Consider the following 21,335-nt stretch of genomic DNA (forward strand, 5'->3'; position numbering starts at 1 on the left):
ATCTTAGAGGAAAAGCTTTCAAGCTTTCACCATTAAGTATGATTTTAGCTGTAGGTTTGTCACATGTGGCCTTTATTATGTTGAGATACATTTCTTCTATAACTAATTTGTTGAGAGTTTTATCATGAAAAGATGCTGAATTCTGTCAAATGCTTTTTATGTACCTATTAAGATAATCATACAATTTTTATCCTTTGTTATGATTCAGTGTATCACATTTATAGATTTGTGTATGTTGAACCATCCTTGCATCCCAGAGATAAATCCAATTGGATTTAAATGTTCTGGGGTTTTTTTATTACTATGATCAAGTATAGTCAATTACAATGTGCCAATCTCTGGTGTACAGCACAATGTCCCAGTCATGCATATACATACATATATTTGTTTTCATATAAATGTTCTGTTAAATTCACTTTGTTTATACTTTGTTGAGAATTTCTGCATCTACAGTTATCAGGAATATTGGCCTGCAATATTCTTTTCTTCTAATCTGGCTATGGTATCAGGGTAATGCTGGCCTCAAGAAGTAAGTTTGGGATTTTTTGAAGACTTTGAGAAAAATGAATGTTACTTCTTTAAATGTTTGGTAAAATTCATTAGTAAAGCATTCTAGTCCTTGGCTTTTGTTTTTGGAAGATTTTTTTTTTTTGTATTACTGTTTCAATCTCCTTAGTAGTTACAGGTCTATTCAGATTTTCTGTTTCTTCCTGATTGAGTCCTGGTAGGTTGTATGTTTCTAGGAGTTTATCTGTTTCTCTCAGATTATCCAATTTGTTGGCATATAATTACTTAAAAGTAGGCTCTTAGAATCCTTCATGTTTCTGTGATATCAGCTGTAACAGTTCGTCTTTTATTTCTGATTTTGAGTCTCGTTTCTTTCTTAGTCTAGCTAAGAATTTGTCAATTTTATCTTTTAAAAACACAGCTCTTAGTTTTTTTCTAGTCTCTATTTTTTTCTGATCTTTGTTATTTCACTCCTTCTTCTAACTTCTGGCTTAGTTTGGTCTTCTTTTTCTTGTTCCTGGGAGTGTAAGTTAGGTTTGTTTATTTGAGATCTTTCTTTTTTCCTTAATGTGGGCTTATACTGCTATAAATATCCCTCTTAGAACTGCTTTTGCTGCATCCCATAAGTTTTGGTATGCTGTGTTTCCAAAGACTCTATCAAAATACTATTAGACATAATAAACAAATTTAGTAAAATTGTAGGCTACACAATCAACATACAAAATTCACTTGTATTTTCATATGCTAACAGTGAATTAGCTGAAAGAGAACTCATGAAAGCAATCCCACTTACAACAGTATCCAAAAGAAAAAATACTTAGGAATAAACTTAACCAAGGAGGTGTAAGACCTGTACATAGAGAACTTCAAGACATTTAAGAAAAGCACAAATGAATCAAAAGATATCCCATGTTCTTGGATTGGAAGAATTAATATCATTAAAGTATCTATACTACCAGAAATGACCTACAGATTCAATCCAATCCTTATCAAAATTCTGATGGCTTTTTTCACAGAAATAGAAAAACACTGCTAAAATTCAAATAGAATCACAAAAGACCCCCAAATAGCCAAACATGGTATATATGCAATGAAATATTATTAAGTGTAATACTTAACAAAAATTAATTTTTCTGCATTCTAGTAGACAGACAAAAAGAAATATGAGTAGATCCAAGAGTCACAGTATCCATTAAAATTACACCAGTTGCTAAAAAACCCACAAGTAATCCTAGTATTGCATTACACCTACAGATGCAGTCAACAGTAATAACTGAAATTTTCTCTCAGAAGTTTACATTAAAAAATTACCAGGAGGAGAATGGAAAAACACAGCTTGAAAACTTACAAAAGTAGGCAATCAGAAATAAAAACTACTGAGAGAAGGCAGTTTCACAGATATGACTTACAATTTCTTTTAACACATAAAATAGTGATTTATATGGCTTAAGGATACTTTAATTTTTTATAAGAGATACTACCACTTGAACTACTTTAACTAAACCTTAAACCTTGTACAACCAAAATGAATGGATATGCATTTAATGTGCATATAAATCTACATGAATGTGCACAAATGGTAAAAAAAAAAGTTTACAAATTATGTTTGATTATATCATAATGCTTAGCACACTGACTTACTTAAATATATTAAAAAGATGAAATTTATCGAAAGGATGCATTTTCAAATTATCCTAGAGAATAGGTGAATAATCAATTGTTTTGCTTTCATAAACAACTACAATTTTGATGGAGTAACATCCACTAATATAGATAAAAATAAGCTGCTAAATATGGAAAACATTAGACATAATCTGATTATATGAGTAGAAATGTAGGCCACAGGCATACTTCTAATTTGATGATCACTGACGAATCTTCAAAACAGAAAACAGAAAACCAGATTCTCTAATCTGCATGGCCTAATAATTGAAGACATTACAGAGCCAACTGACCTTCTTTAAGTTGCAACTAGCTAAAACAAAGTAGTCTGAGAACGTATTAGTATAGTATATTCTACCTCATAAAAAAACCCCAGAGCTAGCTAAAGTTTTCAAGTAAACATTAATAAACATTTACAAATTTTTAAAAATAATTAGTACTCTACTTAGCCTTTGAGAATATTGTTGCAATCAATACCGAATTGCTCCATGTACCTGTGATATTAAGTACGAAAAGTCTCTATAGGTATCAATTCACATTCAGCATGTTATTCAAAGCTCTTTGCAAATACAAAATCACAAGGAATGGAAACTTAAAAATTAATTTTTTTCACAAGTTACTTATCACAGCATTGATTTCTCACTGCTTTGTTATCCTGAATGAAAAAGTCCATACTTAGTATACGAAATAAGCCATTCAGTGTTTCAAATGCCTTAGTCAGTCTCTATAAAAATTCCATTACAATACATGTCTCCAAGCTTCTCCAAAATTTAAATGAGTGAGGACATTTGTGATGTGATGGCTAGCCGTTACATCACATGCTTCTGTTAGCTGTAAGTGTCCCAGTTACTGGTTTCTGGCATGAGCTCAATTGTGGTTGTCTAAGAAAAGACTAAACACTTATTTTTAAAAGCTAAATTAACTATAATGTCAAAAATCGAGATTGATTACATACCAGGGAAACTTATTTTGTCTCAGAAATGTTTAGTAACTATCAGCTACAACACTTTACATTTTTGAAACCTGATTTCAGTGATATCCCTTGTATATTCCTATTAAGACCAGAAAGTTCTGGCCTTTAAAAATCATCACCAGTTCTGTAAGAGAGCAGTGTTCTCCAAACTGTGGATCATGACCCCATTGGGTCATTAAACCAACCTAGCAGCTCTCAAGCAGCAGTTTTTTTAAAAAAAAATAGTATCGAAAAGAAAAGAAAACGGAGTGCATAAATGAAGTAAGAATAGTTCTCTTTAAAGAGACTTTGTTTTGGTTCTTTATATGAATATATATGTATCACTGGGTCACAATGTAAAATATATTTCTGTAAGTAGTGGTAAATATATTTCTATGAGTTGTGGTCAAAATACTTCTAAATCGTACAAAATGCATAGGAGAGGCAAAACATTATATTAAAATCAGTTATAACTAAGTCAATTTTAAATAGAAAATTTTATTAAAATCTAAACTTCCTTAATATACATAAATATTACTGAAAGTCTAATTTAGTAAATTTTCTAATTATCCAGCTCTGACTGTTCTCTAGTAACTAGGATATGACTGCTTCATAGTTTCTCAAAGTCTTTTTGTGCCTCCTCTTGTCAGTTTCACAGGATTCCCATTGGTAATATCCCTTATCATAGCTAATGAGTCTTAATAGTTAGATGAGGAGGGAATGTTTAATTTAAAAACACTTACCCCCAAGCATTTATCATACGTACATCCAAAGAAGCATAGATCACCCTCATCTCCTGCATGATGGAAATCAAAAATCAAGTAGATATACTAAATTTATATTACTCAAATACTCCCAATATCAATCTCTATGAGCAGGTCATCTATCTATAAGCACAAACTTGATTGCAAATTCCTATCACGGGAATGATAATAAATTTAAACTCCAAGCCATCAAGGAAAATCATGTTCCCTTTGGGGGCACTTACTCTGATTCAACAAATATTTACTGAGTATTTATATACCCTATACCAGGTACAGAAATGAACCAGGAAGCAATGAACTACCCTAGAAAAGATCTCATCAAGCCTCTTAATGACTCTCTACTTCCATGACTTCCAACTTTCTGTAGAATATTTTTTCATCAATTAAAAATGGTACATAAATTCTTCTGTACCTTAGCAAAACCAAAAACAGTTAATTCACAGTAGTTATGTTCTACAAAGTTGCTGCAAACACTGAATCATTGCTCCTAGGGAAAATACAGGGTTAGGTCCCCACAATCCTCTGGTCACAACATTTTTATCAACTATCAGTACATATCCTTGTTATGTGTTCCTCTTTAGAGACACTTCACTTAATATACAGTTGATCCTTAAACAATGCAGGGATTCGGGTGCCTAGCCTTCTGGCAGTTGAAAATTCACATATAACTCAGGGTGGTCTACCATATAAATGATCCCTCCCTCATCCAATCCGTGGTTCCATACCTACAGATTCAACCAACTGCAGATTGCATAGTACTATAGTACTAATACTGAAAAAAATCCTAGTGTAAGTAAACCCAGATGGTGGGTTGTTGTTCAAGGATCAACTGTATACTGTTGAGTCATTAACACTGAACTCACAGCTAACAGCACTTTAACTCATGCCTGAACTAAGCTCATCGAACGTATTTCCTTCATAAGGCATGTCACAGCCTTTATGAGTTTAGGAACACCAGACAGCACTTCAGCACTACACTTGTTAAAATCACCCCAAAAGCACTAATAGGCCTTAAAAAGCAAAACAAGAAGACAGAGCTGGGAACTCGACTTTAGCTGGGAACATTCTCCATGGGTGACTCAAAGTTTCTGCCACTCTACATAAGTGCATGTCCACTAAAGAACAGCAAAGCACCAGGGATATTGATTTGGGGGTTACAAATATATTTTAGCAAGCAGACAAATTTTCAAATATGGAAACTGGGAATAATGAGGATCAATGCTAACTGATGAGAGGAATTTTTCTCTTTAAACGTATTCCAGTCTAATAAGTAAGAAATGACAGAATTCAAATATCTCATTATGCAACTCCTGATGAATTAATGGAACTAGGCAAGAATCATCAATTCCCACTAATGTCACAAAAAAAAATGTCCTGATGGGAGAAAAAAATTGAAAGTGAATCTGATCAAATCTCTACATCTCACAACCAATTTACAAGAAAGACAAGGGACAATGCTTTTACTCTTTAATTTTAAGATAGCCCATTTTTTAATCTGATGTCCTCAAGGGCAGAGATCATAATTTATTTGACTATGTTTCCCCATTATCTATTATAATACTTAGCACACAGCAGACATTGGTTAAAAGTTTGTTGAATAAATAAGTAAATGAATGAATGAACAAATGAACTCTCAGAAGTTTAGAAATATTAGTTTATACAATCATCTCTTTTCCAAATAAAGGAGGAAAGGAAAAGGCATGGGCAGGCAGGCAATTTATAGCTCTCAGAGATAACTACAAGCAAGTGGAATAACACCTCACAAATCAAAGGTCATTTATACTGTAACTTCAACTCTGCAAAACACAGCTATGAACCAGAAGAAAAATACTCACTAAAGGAGGTCACAAAATGTATATTCTGCTCATTAAACAATAAGAACCCCTAAACTCCACTTTAGTTTTAATTAATTCTAATAAGTATATACTAGAAATCAAATTTAAATGGAAAATTTGAGAGGACAAGTAAAAATATGACAGAGAACAGGAAGAAAACAATCTAATACACCTCAATAAATTCATGGACATCTGTGCATAACAACACAGTTTATAACTGATGTCCAGAATGAGAGCCCTGAATCAACAAGGAAACATCTGAATGTTTAGAGAACACTGAGGAAACAGTCCTACCACGTAAAGCTCATCATTTTAAGAAATGTAAATATTTTAGTATAAATTCAATCTTCTAATTATCTAACAGGTCATTCCCTGATAATACCAGATAAATGAGAAAGTACTTCAGGAAAGTCAATAGCTGTTTCATGCATGGTTCTCATAACAAAATTATATTCTTTCTTCTTAAACTACAGTGCTTATTTCCTAATTTATAAAAATATATGATTACAAACAATAGTCTAGTGTAGGCAGAGGCCACAGATTTAAAACAGCCATTCAAAGGTATTAACACTTGCACATTTCAATTATGAAGCTAATAATGTCAACTCTTGTCACAGAAAGGACTTAAGAGTGTACCTGATAGTAAATCATAAGTAACCAAGTTGACTTCTACAAAACTGTAGAATGAAACATGCAACAGGTGACAGAAACAAACTGAAAGTACAACCACTTCTCCAGAGGAAGGATTTCCTTCTGCTCAATTCAAACCAAAAGAATCCTTCCCCAAAGTAAGTCTGGAGCCTAAAGACAGAGACACAGAATTGATTCAAAGGCATCTTTATCCCCAATATGAGCAGCTTTTCTTAGAGATCAGGAATGCATTACCTTAGCAAGAAAGAATAGTTTCAAAGCATATTGAAGACTGCATTCACTGAAAAGCAAGGCTCCCCTAAATCACTATCTTTGTCTGACAGATCCACAGCAATAAAAATATCATGTTCGGAATTAATGTTATTGTCAAGATATTTTGGTGTGCAATCCAGCTAACAAATTACTAAAAATTAATTCAATATAGCTGATTTAAACTTTATGAACTGCTTATTAATGGAATTCTTCTATATTACTGGTGGAACCGCAAAATGGTAGAGCTTCTTTGGAAAAACTTGACAGTTTCCTATTAAGTTAAACATACACTTGCCATACAACCTCACAATTCCCCCTAGAAAATTATCCAAGAGAAATGAAAACTTAGATTCATCAAAAAAAAACCCCAAAACAAACCCAAAACACAAAAAACACTGCATACAAGGGTTTGTGGCAGCTTTATTAATAATGACAAAAACTAGCAACAAGTGCTTCAACTGGTGAATGGATAAACATGCTGAAGTACATTTACGTAACAGAATTTTGTTCAGCAGTGAAAAGAAAACTACTGATACACACTACAACATGGATGAATCTCAAATACATTCTGCAAAGTGGAAGAAGATAGATTCAAAAGGTTATATACCACATGATTCAATTTAGACAATATCTGGCAAAATTATAGGAACAGAGAACAGAGCAGTGATTGCTAGGGACTGGGAGTGGGAGAAGGGGTTAGCTACAAAGGGCAGCATGAGGGAATATTTTAAGGAGATGAAACTGTTTTGTATCTTGATTTGAGGGGGGTGAATTTTGCTGTGTGACCAAATAGAAAAAAAAATCTTATCTAAAAAAAATCTTACAACAAAATCGTAATTAACTGAAATGCTCAAAAAATGTAGTATTTCCTTTAAATTTTCTGGCCAACCCATAAATGCATTTAATTTCCATTTCTGCCATTAAAAAAAACTTTCTATAATATACTTCTCTACTTTTAAGCCTGAATACTGTCAGATGCTTGTGTTTATTATTTTATTTAAATTAGGCCCAAGTTTATTTATTTGAAATTTGGCTCACACTAGTGTGATGATGCAAACTGAATTGGTTTGGGATGGGCACGGTGCCTCAGGAGGCATTTAATCAAGGTTCTTCCATGTTAAAATTCTCCCTAATAAAAAAGATGAAATGATTAATCTATTCATTCAGCAACGAAGTAATCATTAGAGGCCTATTATATACCAAACACAGGAAATACAAATGGCAAATAAGACTGTCACAATCCTTGACATCACATAGTTTAAACAAACAATAAAACAAGGTATAATAGTCCTACAAGAAAATTACAGTGCTTTCAGAGCACACAGCAAGTGCACATAACCTAACCACAAAAGGTCAAAATCTTCTTTTAGGATCTGTACCTTAAAGTGCCTGGTACCTTAGTAAACACAAAAACACATGGCCCACAGTGCTCTCCACCCCATCACCCTTCAGTATGTAAGGATGGAAAGAAAGCAAAGACCATATACACACAATACTATTCCTGCACAGGCAGTACAATAATCCCTCCCCTACAGAAAGGTCCTCTTTAGGGAAATACCAGGATATACAGGTTACTTCTGTCACCTTTCCAGCACGTAGGACATTTTTCTGATATAAGATACCTTAAGTATGAGCTTCTGTTGCTGAGGAATATTATTTTAAAGGGGACAGGGGGCCCACAGGGAAGTAATAAAAAAAAAAGAGGTGGGGTGGGGAAATCAGACAGGATGGGGGAAAAAAAGAAGCCAGAGTAGGTAGAAAAATTTTTGCAGTGACCTCTTAAAAACAAATTAAGGAAGTTTAAGGAAACTAAAACAGAGGCACTGCAACCACACCCCTTCTTCTTTCTGTTATGAAAAAGGAAGCCAAGATATGTAAAAAGAGAGCTGCCTGCAGGTGCTCTGGCGTGAAGTTACCATGTACAGTGGTAAAATTATATAACCCCAAGGACTAAAGGGAGTATGATGAATACTCAGCAATGCCAAAGTTACCTGAAACATTTTCCATCTCAAGCATCCTAATTACACAATGCTTCTGGGACCACAGCAAGGGCCCCATAAGACCAAGGTTAATAACTTACTGTCAAAAAAACAGAAAAACTTTCAACAACTGGTAAAGAAATAAACACAGATTAAAATAAAGTGCCTCCTGGTACACACACATTTACAAGAGTAATAAGCAAAAGAAATTTACCAGCATCTTACTCAAACTTGATCTCAAAGGAGTAAGATGCCGAGCAGTTTCTATCAAGAAACAAATGAGGGGGTGGGTATAGCTCAGTGGCACAGTGCATGCATGGGGTCCTGGGTTCAATCTCCAGTACCTTCATTAAAAACAAACAAACAAACCAACCTAATTACCTTCCCCCCAACAAATAAAAACTTTTTTAATTAAATAAACAAAATTTGTAAAAAAGAAAAAAACGGTAGAAGCAAATTAATGCAGTTCCACATTTTCTTTTCCAAACTTTTTGCACCTAAACATGTTTCGGAGTTCAGAATTTCAGAGCATTTTTGACAGGTGACACTGTGTAAACACCATGTATTTTGTAACACTCCTAGAGAAAGCTGGAATGGCACAAAGAAGTCTGGGACACAACACTTAATTAAACATTTACTACTTCTGCAGTGAAACCTACAAATACATGAAATAAAAACAGAGAGTTAACAACTGGTTCTGTGAAGAAAATCAGTTTGTGCCAAACATACAAGAAAAAAATTCTGGTTTCCAGAGCATTTTGGATGTCAGAATTATTTAAGGAATCATGGTCCTGTAGAATAGTACCCATTATTTCATTACTAATTATATGTGCAAAATGTAACTGGTAACCTCTTCATCATGTGCTTTTTATTGTGTTATTTTGGCAAATTCAAAATAATGCTAAAAGTCTTCTATAGGTTCACACATAATATGTTCTCTAAACTCTACCCACTCTTAAATATCTCTACCAGTAATTCTCCTACCAAGGCTGTTTACAGAAATCTAACCCTTGAAACTTTACAAGAAATGCCAAATCCAATTTCGCCACCATGCAAAAAATTTTCATTGAGTGGAATTTAACATATTGAATTCATCATATAATGTCTTGCTCTCATTCTGTCACAAGAAAAATGCTGTATTGGTAAGAATGTTCCTGACCTAGGAAGCAGCAGCCAATGAGTCACCTTGGATCCTGATTTGCCATAAGTGACAAGATACAATAACCATAAAACCCTATTATCATAGTGCATTTCTATGAATACATTTACTGACTATGTACAATATAAAAATACTAGATACACAATATACTATAATTGAAGTTCTAAACTATTTCCACTGAGGGGAAAAACAGAGATAGTTCCTAACAATGGTATAAAAGAGAGTAAAGTGACAGAAGTGCAGTTAAACTGAAACATTAAGGACCCTTCCATCCTTATGTTCCCTGAAAACTACAACTCAGTGATATTGTAAACATAATAGATATAACCTAAAACTAATCAAATTTTGATTAGCAACAATTCTTACAGTAACTTTAAAGATATGATTGTTTTTAATCACTTTAGTTTCTTGAGTCTTCCCAGGGGCATCTGAATCGGTGCCTTAATTTATTATTCTTGATATATGTCCCTTTAACAAATTTTCCTAACTTCAAAATGCCTCTAATTTTGGAGCTATGCTTTTCAAAAACTGCTAATGAACAATGCATATAGTAGCCTCACTAAGGATGCTGAGTATGAAAACAAGAAGAGAAGTCACTTCATTAACCTGGTCCTCTTGCATGTATTTTCTATGCATTTCTTGTCTCATCTTCACACTCTTACTCCTGATTTAAAAAAGAACTTGAAAAGTAATAGGAAGTCATTTTCTTCAAAAAGAGTTAAGAGATATGTACAAAGAGAAGGAGAAATCAGCCATTTTCAATCTTCAAGCACACTGGAATCACCTATAGAAATCCTAAGATAGATCAATGCCCTGGCCCCATCCCCAGATTCAAATATAAATTAGCATGGGTAGAATCCCAATATCTGTCATTTTTTTAAGCTCCCCAGAAAATGTTCACGTGAAGTCGGGCTGTGAACCACCAGTACAGGTTGCCTTCGCCACAAACCCTTTTCTCGTATCTACTAGTAAAGGTTAGCACTCCCAGCCCTGCAGTAAGGGCTGAAAGCACTATCTTTAAAATTGCCCAATTTTCTTCTCTCATTTACTCTGTTACTGGAAAAAACTTACTAATTTTCAGCTGGAAGATTTTTTTAAAGTACGTATAGTAAAACTTACTTTAACTTATTTGATATTCTCATTTCCAATGCTCAGGATTTTATTTTTCAGTTAGTCTTCAAAAAGCAACCTTCATTAGTATTTAGATTAAGAGAATATAATGTACACATAACACATATTTCAGTTATCAACTTTCAACAGATTACCCAAAAATACTCAAGAGAATGAGTTTAAAGAACTGATTACACTTAGATATCACAACTATAAATATTTTCAGTCTCAACTATATAAAGAAATATTAGCCACAATATGCCTTGACATTCATATGATAGAAAAAGAACTCAGTAAATAATCTACCATTTGTTAAAATAAAAATTGGCATTAAAGATTCCACATCTTTAAGAGTCACACTTTTTTCAGGGAGGGGGGATTCAATTATTTTCAGATCTCTGAAATAAAAGGAGAAAATAAAATAATGTTTTATAAAATATGCATCTACAAATACCAGTTTTTTTTTAATGTCGTCAACAACTGATTCCTACTAGTTTCACCTCAAAAACAATACTAGGCTATCTTTGCATACCAAATTAGGATTTTATTAAAAGGCCTTATAGCCATGTATCTGAACACCATAGGCTACTGGAATACCACGAATTTTCTCTCTTCTCTCCCTGTACCATTACCTACTATATTTGCCTACAATACGAAAGTATTCATTGCTAGAATATAAAATATGTCACAGAAATAGAAAATAAGCATGACACAGAGGGTATAAGGGGGAAAAAAACATTTTCAGTTCCTTTTTTTAATAAAGGAAACTCTGACTCCAATATATCATATTCTGATCCTCTGCCAAGTATGCTACCTGAACTCAAAACCAAACAAGTAAAAAAAAATAAATAATAATCACAAAATATTCAGAAGTTCACCACTTGTATAAAATATACTTGTATCAAAAGGTATTACATGCTCAGTTTCAACTTAAAATTTAAAGATAAATGATTTTAATAAGTTCATTTTAAAAATAAAGACTATTACAAAGCATCAGTGCATTCAAGGCACACTTTATTCAAGGTAACATACAGTGAAAGTAGAATTATGTTAAAATCCAAGTTGGTAGAAAACATCCCATTCCAAGATATTATTTTCTTCCCTCAAAAAAAAATTTACTATTTTTTTCTGATTGTAAAAATAATGCATAATCATAGCTGACACTCCAAACAATACAGAGAAGTATAAAAAGTCTAAAAATAAAAATTATTCCAAATCTATTTATAAATAACTGTCATTAACATACATATCCTTCCAGGGGATGGATGGATTTACTCTGTATATTTACAACAACTGTGACACAAATACAAGAATTACAACTAAGTCTACACGATAATTCTATATTTGTACACACACGCATCTCCATATATATCTCATACACACACACACACACTTTTCTTTTACATACACTGAAAACAAGGAAATCTTAGAGATAACAAATTTCTTCAAAATAAAAATATATAAATTGTTCTCAGCACTCATTCTGTTTCTGTATTTTCATTTCAGCAGGCCAGATTTGAGGTTACTGAGTGTGTGTATTGGTGGTGATGTTGCCGACTGCTAGAGAGAAGATTAAAAGATTTGTCTGTTTGCTTGTTTTACTTAAACACACACACATACCCCAACTCTGGCTACAATTTTCCAAAGCCCGAGAAGACAAATCTCTGTATTAAAGGCAGTTGGCTGACCGCTCTACATAATTAGCCCATGGTCCTGAACAAAACTGCAAAGTAGACAAATCTTTTCATGGCCTCCCACCTTTTGGTCTAAAAGAGCACCACACTAACAATTAGGGGAGGAGGTGCATGACTAAAAATTTCCCTCACCATTACTATGAGCCACTTCAAGTCTAAATCTGTGATTCTCCCCTGCTTCCCCATTCCCTCACAATTTTTTTTTCCTGAACTCAAGATAACCCTTTCTTCCTACTTTGCTGAGATTCCTTGACTCAAAAAAACCATTTCTCTGACTGACAAATTCTCATTTCCTCAACACACTTTTTCTCCTCTAGTGTGTGAAATCTGATGAGATCAAAGAGGTGGGCAAGCTTTCTTTGTCAAGGAAGGAGGGCAGCAACTGAGAAAAAAATTTAAGTAAGTTCATAGGCACAAATTTTTAATTTAAAGTTAAAAGACCTTTGAGTTCCACGAAAAAAATACAATCTTACAACTTAGATAACTGATTTTATTGACTCAAAGTTAGTCAATAAGAAAACTAAGTGTCTTCAGCTCCTACAATATTCATACCTTAGCATATTTAAGATAGTAACATAGAAGCAGCTTTCTAATCTTTCATCTGTTACATTTGTACAACTTTTTAAAGTTCAAAGTGCATTTATATGCATTACTTATTTTCATTCTCAAAATAAGCAGCTGTGGTAGATACCTGATTGCCTCTCTAACATCCATTTTCTCCATATTCTTCCTTCCCACAATTTAAAAAAATATTCTCCCTCCACCATGTAACTCAGGGAAATATGATCCCATCCCCAAATGCAGGGGATATACCCTAATTGGCAGAAACTAACCATGATAACCCTGTTCCCCTTGTCATAATCGGTTAGGAAGAGTATGTGACCTAATTCTGGTCAATAAAACATGAATTATACTGGTAGGCTTGCGCAAAGGATGTCCTGGCCAGTACGTGTCTGAGGACGAGTCCAACACACAGAGGAAAGTAGAGATAAGTAAGTTGCACAGAGGCTAACCAAAGCTCTGAAAAACTAGCCCTATCTGCATATTTCAGTGTTCCATTTCAAGAGCTACTGCATTTCAGGTGTTGTAATGTGGTGACACCAAGATAAATAGTATACCCCGTTTACCTTTCCTTCACCAACCAGGACCTCCTTCTCCTACACCTATAAGCTCTCCTTTCCACTTGGTGTGAGACAGGCAAGAAACGTGGGTAGGTACTGTAAGCTGTTAGACCAGCATGGTTTGCACCAAGCTCAAATGCTCCTGGTATACAACACGAATGTGTTATTTCCTCTTCCAAGGGACAATTTCCTCAATCAGTTCATTCCAGCAGTCCCCACGCAGGTTGAGGAGATGGTGGAACTATAAGAAGGTTCCTCTTCAACCCTGATGCTGTATAAAAACTGAAACGTAGCATATGAAATTAGATGAGGGATCATATCAGAAAATATCTGAGAAACATGTATTGATCATGTGACATAATTAAACAATTCACTCTCAAGTATGAACAACTGTAGGTTCAGTAATACCAGTATTTCTTTTTTTTATTTTTAAAGAGGATGCTATTAAATACATCTCTATGAGAGAGTATGAACTAGGTGATATTTCAAAAGTAGATATCCTCTTTAATATATGATTATTAACGAAAAGCTGTTAAGTTAGTTAAAAAGGGGAATCATTTTAAAAACTATGTACCTTAAACATTTTAATGCATCTAAAATATAAAATTGTACATTCACAAGACAATCTTTTAATGCAAGGCCAAAGCCTTTCCCTCAAGCATGAATCTATGGACTGTAGTTTTTATTTTATCTTTCTTGCAAAAGCCACACCCATAGTACAGCACCTGTGATTTCCTGTTTCTTAAATATGGAAAGAAACCTCACAACATTTAAAAGCAATCCTACTGCAGAATCTTTTTAGATTTTTAGGGTTTTTTTTTCCCTAATCATTTAAAGTTATTTCACCCACATCTATTTCAACTGTAATTGATTTTAGCTACTCACCTATTTTCAAGCCAACCACTGATTCTCATACAAATACCTTTTACCTTCATAGTTTACTGAATAATGTTTCATTAAACTACATAATCCCAACATCAAGTACAACTACCATTCAACAATTCGCTGTATACAAACAAAAGTTATTCTTGGTATGCATACAGTAACTGGTGGGAATAAAAGTTCAAAAACAAACTAGAGGGTAGTCTACTGCCATTTAATGTGACATGGGCATCAAGTAGTAAATGAATGAAGAGTATAATTTAATTTTTGAGTGGGTTAAGGAGAGGTGAGTTCAGAGATTCTCCTATAATAGACTATCCTAAAGAGTCTTCGTTTATTCTATGCACCAATCAACTGTCTAACAACTCACTTAAACCAGCAACTTCTAAATGCAAGATTTACATCACTGTCTACTATATGCCAGGCATCACATCTTGGCATTTGTATGAATTTTCTCAATCTTGATAAAGAGCATAATGGCAGAGAAATTCTCTTCCCCCTTGTTTTTCAAATGTAGCTATGAGCTAAAGAAAGCAGTCTGACACAAAAGCAACTAAAGGCACATAATACATTTGAATACAGCTAAAAGTCTGACATTACCTCAATAAAGAAAAAAAATCAGAATCTGCAAAGGATGAGATGGACAAGGGCTTGATTTCTAGAATATATAAAAAGCGCATATGACTTAATTTAAAAAAAAAATCCAAAAATGGGCAGAAGACCTAAACAAGCAATCCCCAATGAAGACAGACAAAACAGCCAATAGACACATGAAAAAATACTCAATATCGCTAATTATTAGAAAAATGCAAATCAAAACTACAATGAGGTATCATCTCACCAGTTAGAGTGGCCATCATTCAAAAGTCCATGAATGATAAATGCTGGAGAGGGTGTGGAGAAAAGAGAACCCTCCTGCGCTGTTGGTAGGAATGCAGTTTGGTGCAACCCTTGTGGAAAACAGTATGGAGATTCCTCAAAACTTACCATATGATCCAGCAATCCCACTCCTGGGCATACATCCAGAGGGAACCTTAATTCATAAAGACACCTGCACCCCAATGTTCACAGCAGCACTATTTACAATAGCCAAGACATGGAGACAACCTAAATGTCCATCAACAGATACTGGATAAAGAACTGGTGCTATATTTATACAATGGAATACTACTCAGCCATAAAAATGATAAACCAATGCCATTTGCAGCAACATGGATGGCCCTGGAGAATGTCATTCTAAGTGAAGTAAGCCAGAAAGAGAAAGACAAATACCATATGCTATCACTTATATGTGGAATCTAAAAAAAAGACAAACGAACTTATTTACAAAACAGAAACAGACTCACAGTCTTTGAAAACAAATTTATGGTTACCAGGGGGAAGTGGGTGGGAAGGGATAAACTGGGAGTTCGAGACCTGTAGATAGTAACTAATATTATATAAAATAGATAAACAAGTTTATACTGTATAGCACAGGGAACTATATTCAAAATCTATAGTACTTTATGGTGAAAAAGAGTATGAAAATGAATATATGTATATTCATTTATGATTGAAGCATTGTGCTGTACACCAGAAATTGACAACTGTAAACTGACTATACCTCAATAAAAAAAAAGAAAAAAGCAGTAGAAATTTGTGTTTAAGAAAAAAGTAGTATTTATCATGAGACTTAATCTCATTACAGTAAAAGCTATAAAAATGTGGATGTGATTTAGTCATGCGGACATAACTTAAGTATAGACTTTCATTCAATTAAATTATAACTGGGGGGTGGGTATATATCTCAGTGACTAAGCATGCACTAGGTCCTGGATTCAATCCCCAGTACCTCCACCTAAAAAAAAAAAAAATGCCCCAATTAAAAAAAAAAAAAACAACTATGGTTTAAAAAAAATTATAACTATGTGATATATCATTAGGAAAGAAAATGACCAAAACGTGTGTCTTACCTACCAAACACATAAGCACTTCAAGTTCATTGTTAAGAACTCCTTCTCAGACTAAGATGATGGGCAGGGAGTGGAAGGAGAGAATATAACCAGTCACTTAATACAATTTAAAAACAAATCACTACATACCTTCCTGAGGTCCCATAATAGGAGGAAACCCAAACATTTCTAGTTTCTAAATCTCAGCTTTGAGAAGGGAGCTGGAAAAAACATGGCCAACAGTAGTCTCCATTGTCTCTAAAACTTAACCACCCCCACGTATCTGTCTCATTCGTATTTTCTGAGTAGTTCAGTGGCTCTCCAAAGTCACTTCAAACTAATGGACAATATACACTTGATTTCTATACATTAACAATCCCAAGTATGGTTCTTTCCTGCAGATTGGCACAAAAGTGACACAAAAGTTTAAGTTACTAGAAACATACCATCTGCTCCTACAGACTTTATAATTAGGGAACTACAGATACCCCAAAACCACCATTTCCAAAGAAAGTATATTTTGGAGAACCAACGCCCAAACACATACTAACACCAACCAATACCACTACGTGCCAACTGCCTGAGAAAAGACAAAAAGGAAGGAGACGAAAGATGAGAGAAAACATCACTGATGTAAGATGGTTAAGTCAGAAAAAACTAAATATGTACTCTGCTACTTCCAAGATATATCTTAAACAGGTTGCTTAAATTCTACAAGACTCTTTCCTACTGTTAAGAGCAGGGTTTATACCACCTAACTCATAGAGTTATCTTAATAGTATTGTTTATGGTCCCTATACAAAGCATACACTTACTAAATTGTGATAGGTATTGTCATTATTGGGGGATTCAAGATACAAATTCAATTATAATGTAAATTATAATGTAAATTATAATGAACACTAAAAGGGGAATAGTTAGTAAAAACTATCAAACAATCTTCCCTGTAATATGACTACATGATTAAACACTGGTGTTGTAAGGGTGATATTTTTCAAAGCACTACTTATAATTAAGTTTGAGGTTAAAACTTTTTAGGGTCACCAATATTTAGGATGACTAAAAACCTTACACATATTTATGCAGAACTCTAGAAGTTTCTCATGTTGTCATCTTAAAATCAATTCTCTTTCTATGTAGATTCCTCACATTGCACTTTATCCATAGCAAATCTCACTTTAAATGTATTAACAAAAACATAACAATCCAATGGCCTGTATCTGTTGCTTAATATTTCAGCATTCCCTCTAGTTTGATACATCGTTTTACGAAGCCCTTTGAAACTAACAACCACTTGTTCCATTCTGGAAACAATCTGAACCAATAAACTATATCAGAATGAGGGTCTATTCCCAGCATGGAAGGTATTACAGAGGTGGCCCACAGAAGAAAATGCAAAGCTTCCCATTTCTTCTCAAGTCACGTTTTTACAGCCTAGATTTATTTTATATAAAACCAATTACCAGATTACCACATGCTCATATCCAAATGCAAGTAAGGAAATACGACAAAATCATGTATGAACTGTTGTAGATTATACACTCCTGCTTTCCTCCATTAGCATGAATGATAACAAATTGACTATTCTGTTACATTTTGTTTCCTTAAATTTACTAGACTTTTTTGCCTACCTCCTCCCTATCAGCATTTAATCTATACATTTGGACCTTCATACCTCCAACTGACTCATTTTTAAATACAAGGCATTCTAGACATGCATGGACTGATCTTCACCTCATTTCACAGCTTCATTTCCCACAAAGACCTCCTGGCACAGCAGCCTTATATCCAGCCCAACAGGCCCCATGATACCCAACCAGCATGTCTGTGCTCAAGCTGTTTGTTCCCTTCACCAACAAAACTACCCACCTCCCACAGACCCATTTTGACCATTAAAATATTTTAATGGTCACATGGAGTATTACCAGCTCAAAACTCGTTCATAATTCCCAAGTCAAAAATTAGTATCACACACACACATACAGCGCATGCTTCCATGCACCTCTAATAAACCCCACAGGAGTCTTGTGCTGCAACTATTTCTGTGCATGTCTGCTTCTCCCTGAAGGTAGCCACTGGGTCTTATTCCTCTTCATGTTTCTACCCCCATGTATCTACTTCCATCCTCACACACACTGGAAGTCCCTTACAAAGTAAAGGTTCAAGTTGAACTAAACTATCCCTTGATTCTAAGCCTAGTTTTTTTTATTTGAAGGAATAAATGACTTTTGTGTGTTGAAGATTTTGTTAATAGTTAATGCTTGGAAAACAACAACAACAACAAAAAAAATAGTCAATGCTTGCAAATCTAATAATGAAAATGTCATTAATTACATAATGTATTAATTTCTAAGTTGATGAATGGCAAGAGGTCAATGATAAATCATCAGTAAATCATCAATAAAGATAATCATTTTCCAAGACTCCCCTAAAAGTTTATACATATAAACATTAAAATTAACCTTTCTGTCCCCATTCTAATAAGAATTACTTATACATGAGGCACATCCAGAAATGCAAGCTCTCTGAATGTAAAATGTCTACACTCTGCTATGAGTATATGCCAAAGCCATGCAATTTTATTACACCTTTCTTCCAATGCCCACAAATATATTTTTCATCTTTTGTGCAAGTATAAAAGCTAATGTATGTAACACACGAAGATAATTTATCTTAGCTCAGAATACAGATTGAGCAAAGTTTGGGAATAATGATATAATACACTAAGCACATCTCTTTACCTCCCTCCTCACCCCCGTCCCCGAAACAGCTATTAAGAATGTCAGAAACCAGATTTGATTTTTGGTGGGAAATGTTTTCTTAAACTGACCTCACACATTTCTAAATCTAAATCACTCTTACAACTTTTATGACATTTTTCTTTCACAATCTGTTTACTTATAGCAAAAGCAAATATTCTTCAAAAATATATACGTAGCTTTAATAATCAAGATATTTTTAATTTTAAAAAGTATTCCAAATTAGATAGTTTAACCTCTTTCACTATCTGTGAGCAAATGTCATTCCTATCACAAGAACTGGCTGCAAACTTAAAAGAAATAAGCATTGACTTATTTTCTTAATTTATTAAAAACCAGTAGGTTCTTAATTTTCCAAAGTCGATGTTCTGAAACAAAAGGTTAAAAAGGGGTCACTTGCTGACCAGCCTTGGTACTTATTACAACAGAGTTAAAAACTAATTTGCACAGTGTAGCAACAGTAGCCATCTCCCACACAGGCTCTCTCTTCCACCCATTAACTTTTCCTCCTTTCCTGGGAGAACTGGAATGATCCTATCACAGGCCTAACTACCCCCACCACACGAGGATACACACATCTCCATCACCACCCCGTAGAAAAGAAACGTGGGGGCTGTGGACCTGGAGAGCCGACGCTTCTGTGTGTCATTTCCCTTAGCAAGTGGGATAAACAAACCAACCAGCACCGTAACAGTAACCATCAGAGTAATTTTGTTCCCTCGACTAATGCCTTGGTTAAGTTTTGAGCTAAGTCAAGAGCTCTATCAAATAGGTAATCCCTGCCCCCGCTTAAAACAAACACCCCAACGGGAAGTTTCCCCCTGAAATAAATGCTGGCCCCTGACACCTTCCAGCCGACGGATGGCTTCTTCCCTCCTGCCTAAAATGCCCACTCCGAAGGATTGTCTGGACCCCACAGAGGAACGCTGGGGGCTGCGCTCCCGACCGCCAAACCCTCCCCTCAAGAAGCCCCCGCCGGTTCCCAGCTCGCCCACCTCCCCTGGCCCCCACTCGCGCCGCACCACTCGGGCAACTTCTGCAGCCAGCCCGGCCCGCCGCCTGCCCGCGGCCCCCTCCCTGCCCCGCGAGCCCGCGGCGCCCTCGCCCCTCGGCCGCGGCCACCTCCCGCCCGCGCCTCCCGCCTCAGGCTGCCAGCCGGGTCCTCGCCCCCACCTCCTAGAGGCCTCCGCCGGCGGCGCCGCCCCCCGCCGCAACCCACCCCACCCAGCCCGGGACCCCAGCTCGCCCAGCCCCACCCGGGCAGGAGCCAGACGCGGCCGCGCCGAGGCTGCCGCCGGCCCGGGCCGGCCGGCCGGACGCCAACGCAGAGCGAGCTTTACCTCAGAGGCGCGGCCGCGAGCAGCGGGGTCGGTCCCGGGCGCGGGCGGCGCCCCCAGGTCCGTCCGTCAGTCAGCGGCGGCTGGGGCAGCGGCGGCGGCACATCGCACCCGCCGGCGGCCGGAGGAGGGAAGCGAGCCACGCAGGGAGGGAGCGAACGAGGTAGGGGGAAGGATCGAGCGAGGGAGGGAACGCAGCTCGGCTCGGACTCCGTCCCTGCACTAAAGCCGGTGCGTCCTACCGCCGCCTCTGGCCGGAGAGTCGCCGCCTGGGCCGCTGCTGTCGCCACCGATGCAGCCGGGAATGAATGCACAGCCGCGCCTCGCTTATCCGGAGGTCAAACATCCTTCTGCCTCGGGCATCCGGATCGGCGCCGGACCCGGAAGTGAACACTTGGGAAAAAAAAATAAAAAAGGAAAGCGTCTCTCTAGCCGCGGCGGCCCCCCGAGCAGCCCGCATCAGCGAAAAGAGCCGAGTAGAGCCGAAGATTACAGAGGCTTGCTCGGATTGGTCGGCTCGCCGACCGGAAGAGAGACAGCACGTTCATTGGCTGGCAAGGCATATAAAGGCCTAGCCCCGCCTCTCTCCCCACCTCCGCACGAGTGGTGCGTGAGGGGGACCGTGGAGTAATTGTGGGTACGCGTGTGTTTTCATGGGTGAGGCCTCGGTGAGGTGTCTGGAGAGAACTGAAAGAAAATGCTCTCAGGGTTCAGAGGAGCTGCGAAAAGTTCCCGCTGCT

At 36.3% G+C, this 21,335-nt stretch overlaps 1 protein-coding gene across 9 annotated transcripts in view; it reads right to left on the reverse strand.

Annotated features, from left to right (window-relative positions):
* The window catches only part of CSNK1G3 (casein kinase 1 gamma 3), a 97,620-nt gene extending 76,560 nt beyond the window's left edge, over positions 1-21,060 (reverse strand). For 3 of the 9 annotated variants that reach the window (XM_072957667.1, XM_072957656.1, XM_072957661.1), the window contains exon 1: positions 20,599-21,058. The gene's annotated coding sequence lies outside the window, so the exon portion shown is untranslated. Of the gene's footprint in view, positions 1-13,692; positions 13,969-20,598 lie in introns of all 9 variants that reach the window. The other 6 variants (XM_072957650.1, XM_072957642.1, XM_072957677.1 and 3 more) reach the window with 4 other exon arrangements.
* Positions 21,061-21,335: the final 275 nt, after the last annotated feature.

This window comes from Vicugna pacos, chromosome 3, assembly GCF_048564905.1.
Source record: "Vicugna pacos chromosome 3, VicPac4, whole genome shotgun sequence".
Taxonomy (NCBI): Eukaryota; Metazoa; Chordata; class Mammalia; order Artiodactyla; family Camelidae; genus Vicugna; species Vicugna pacos.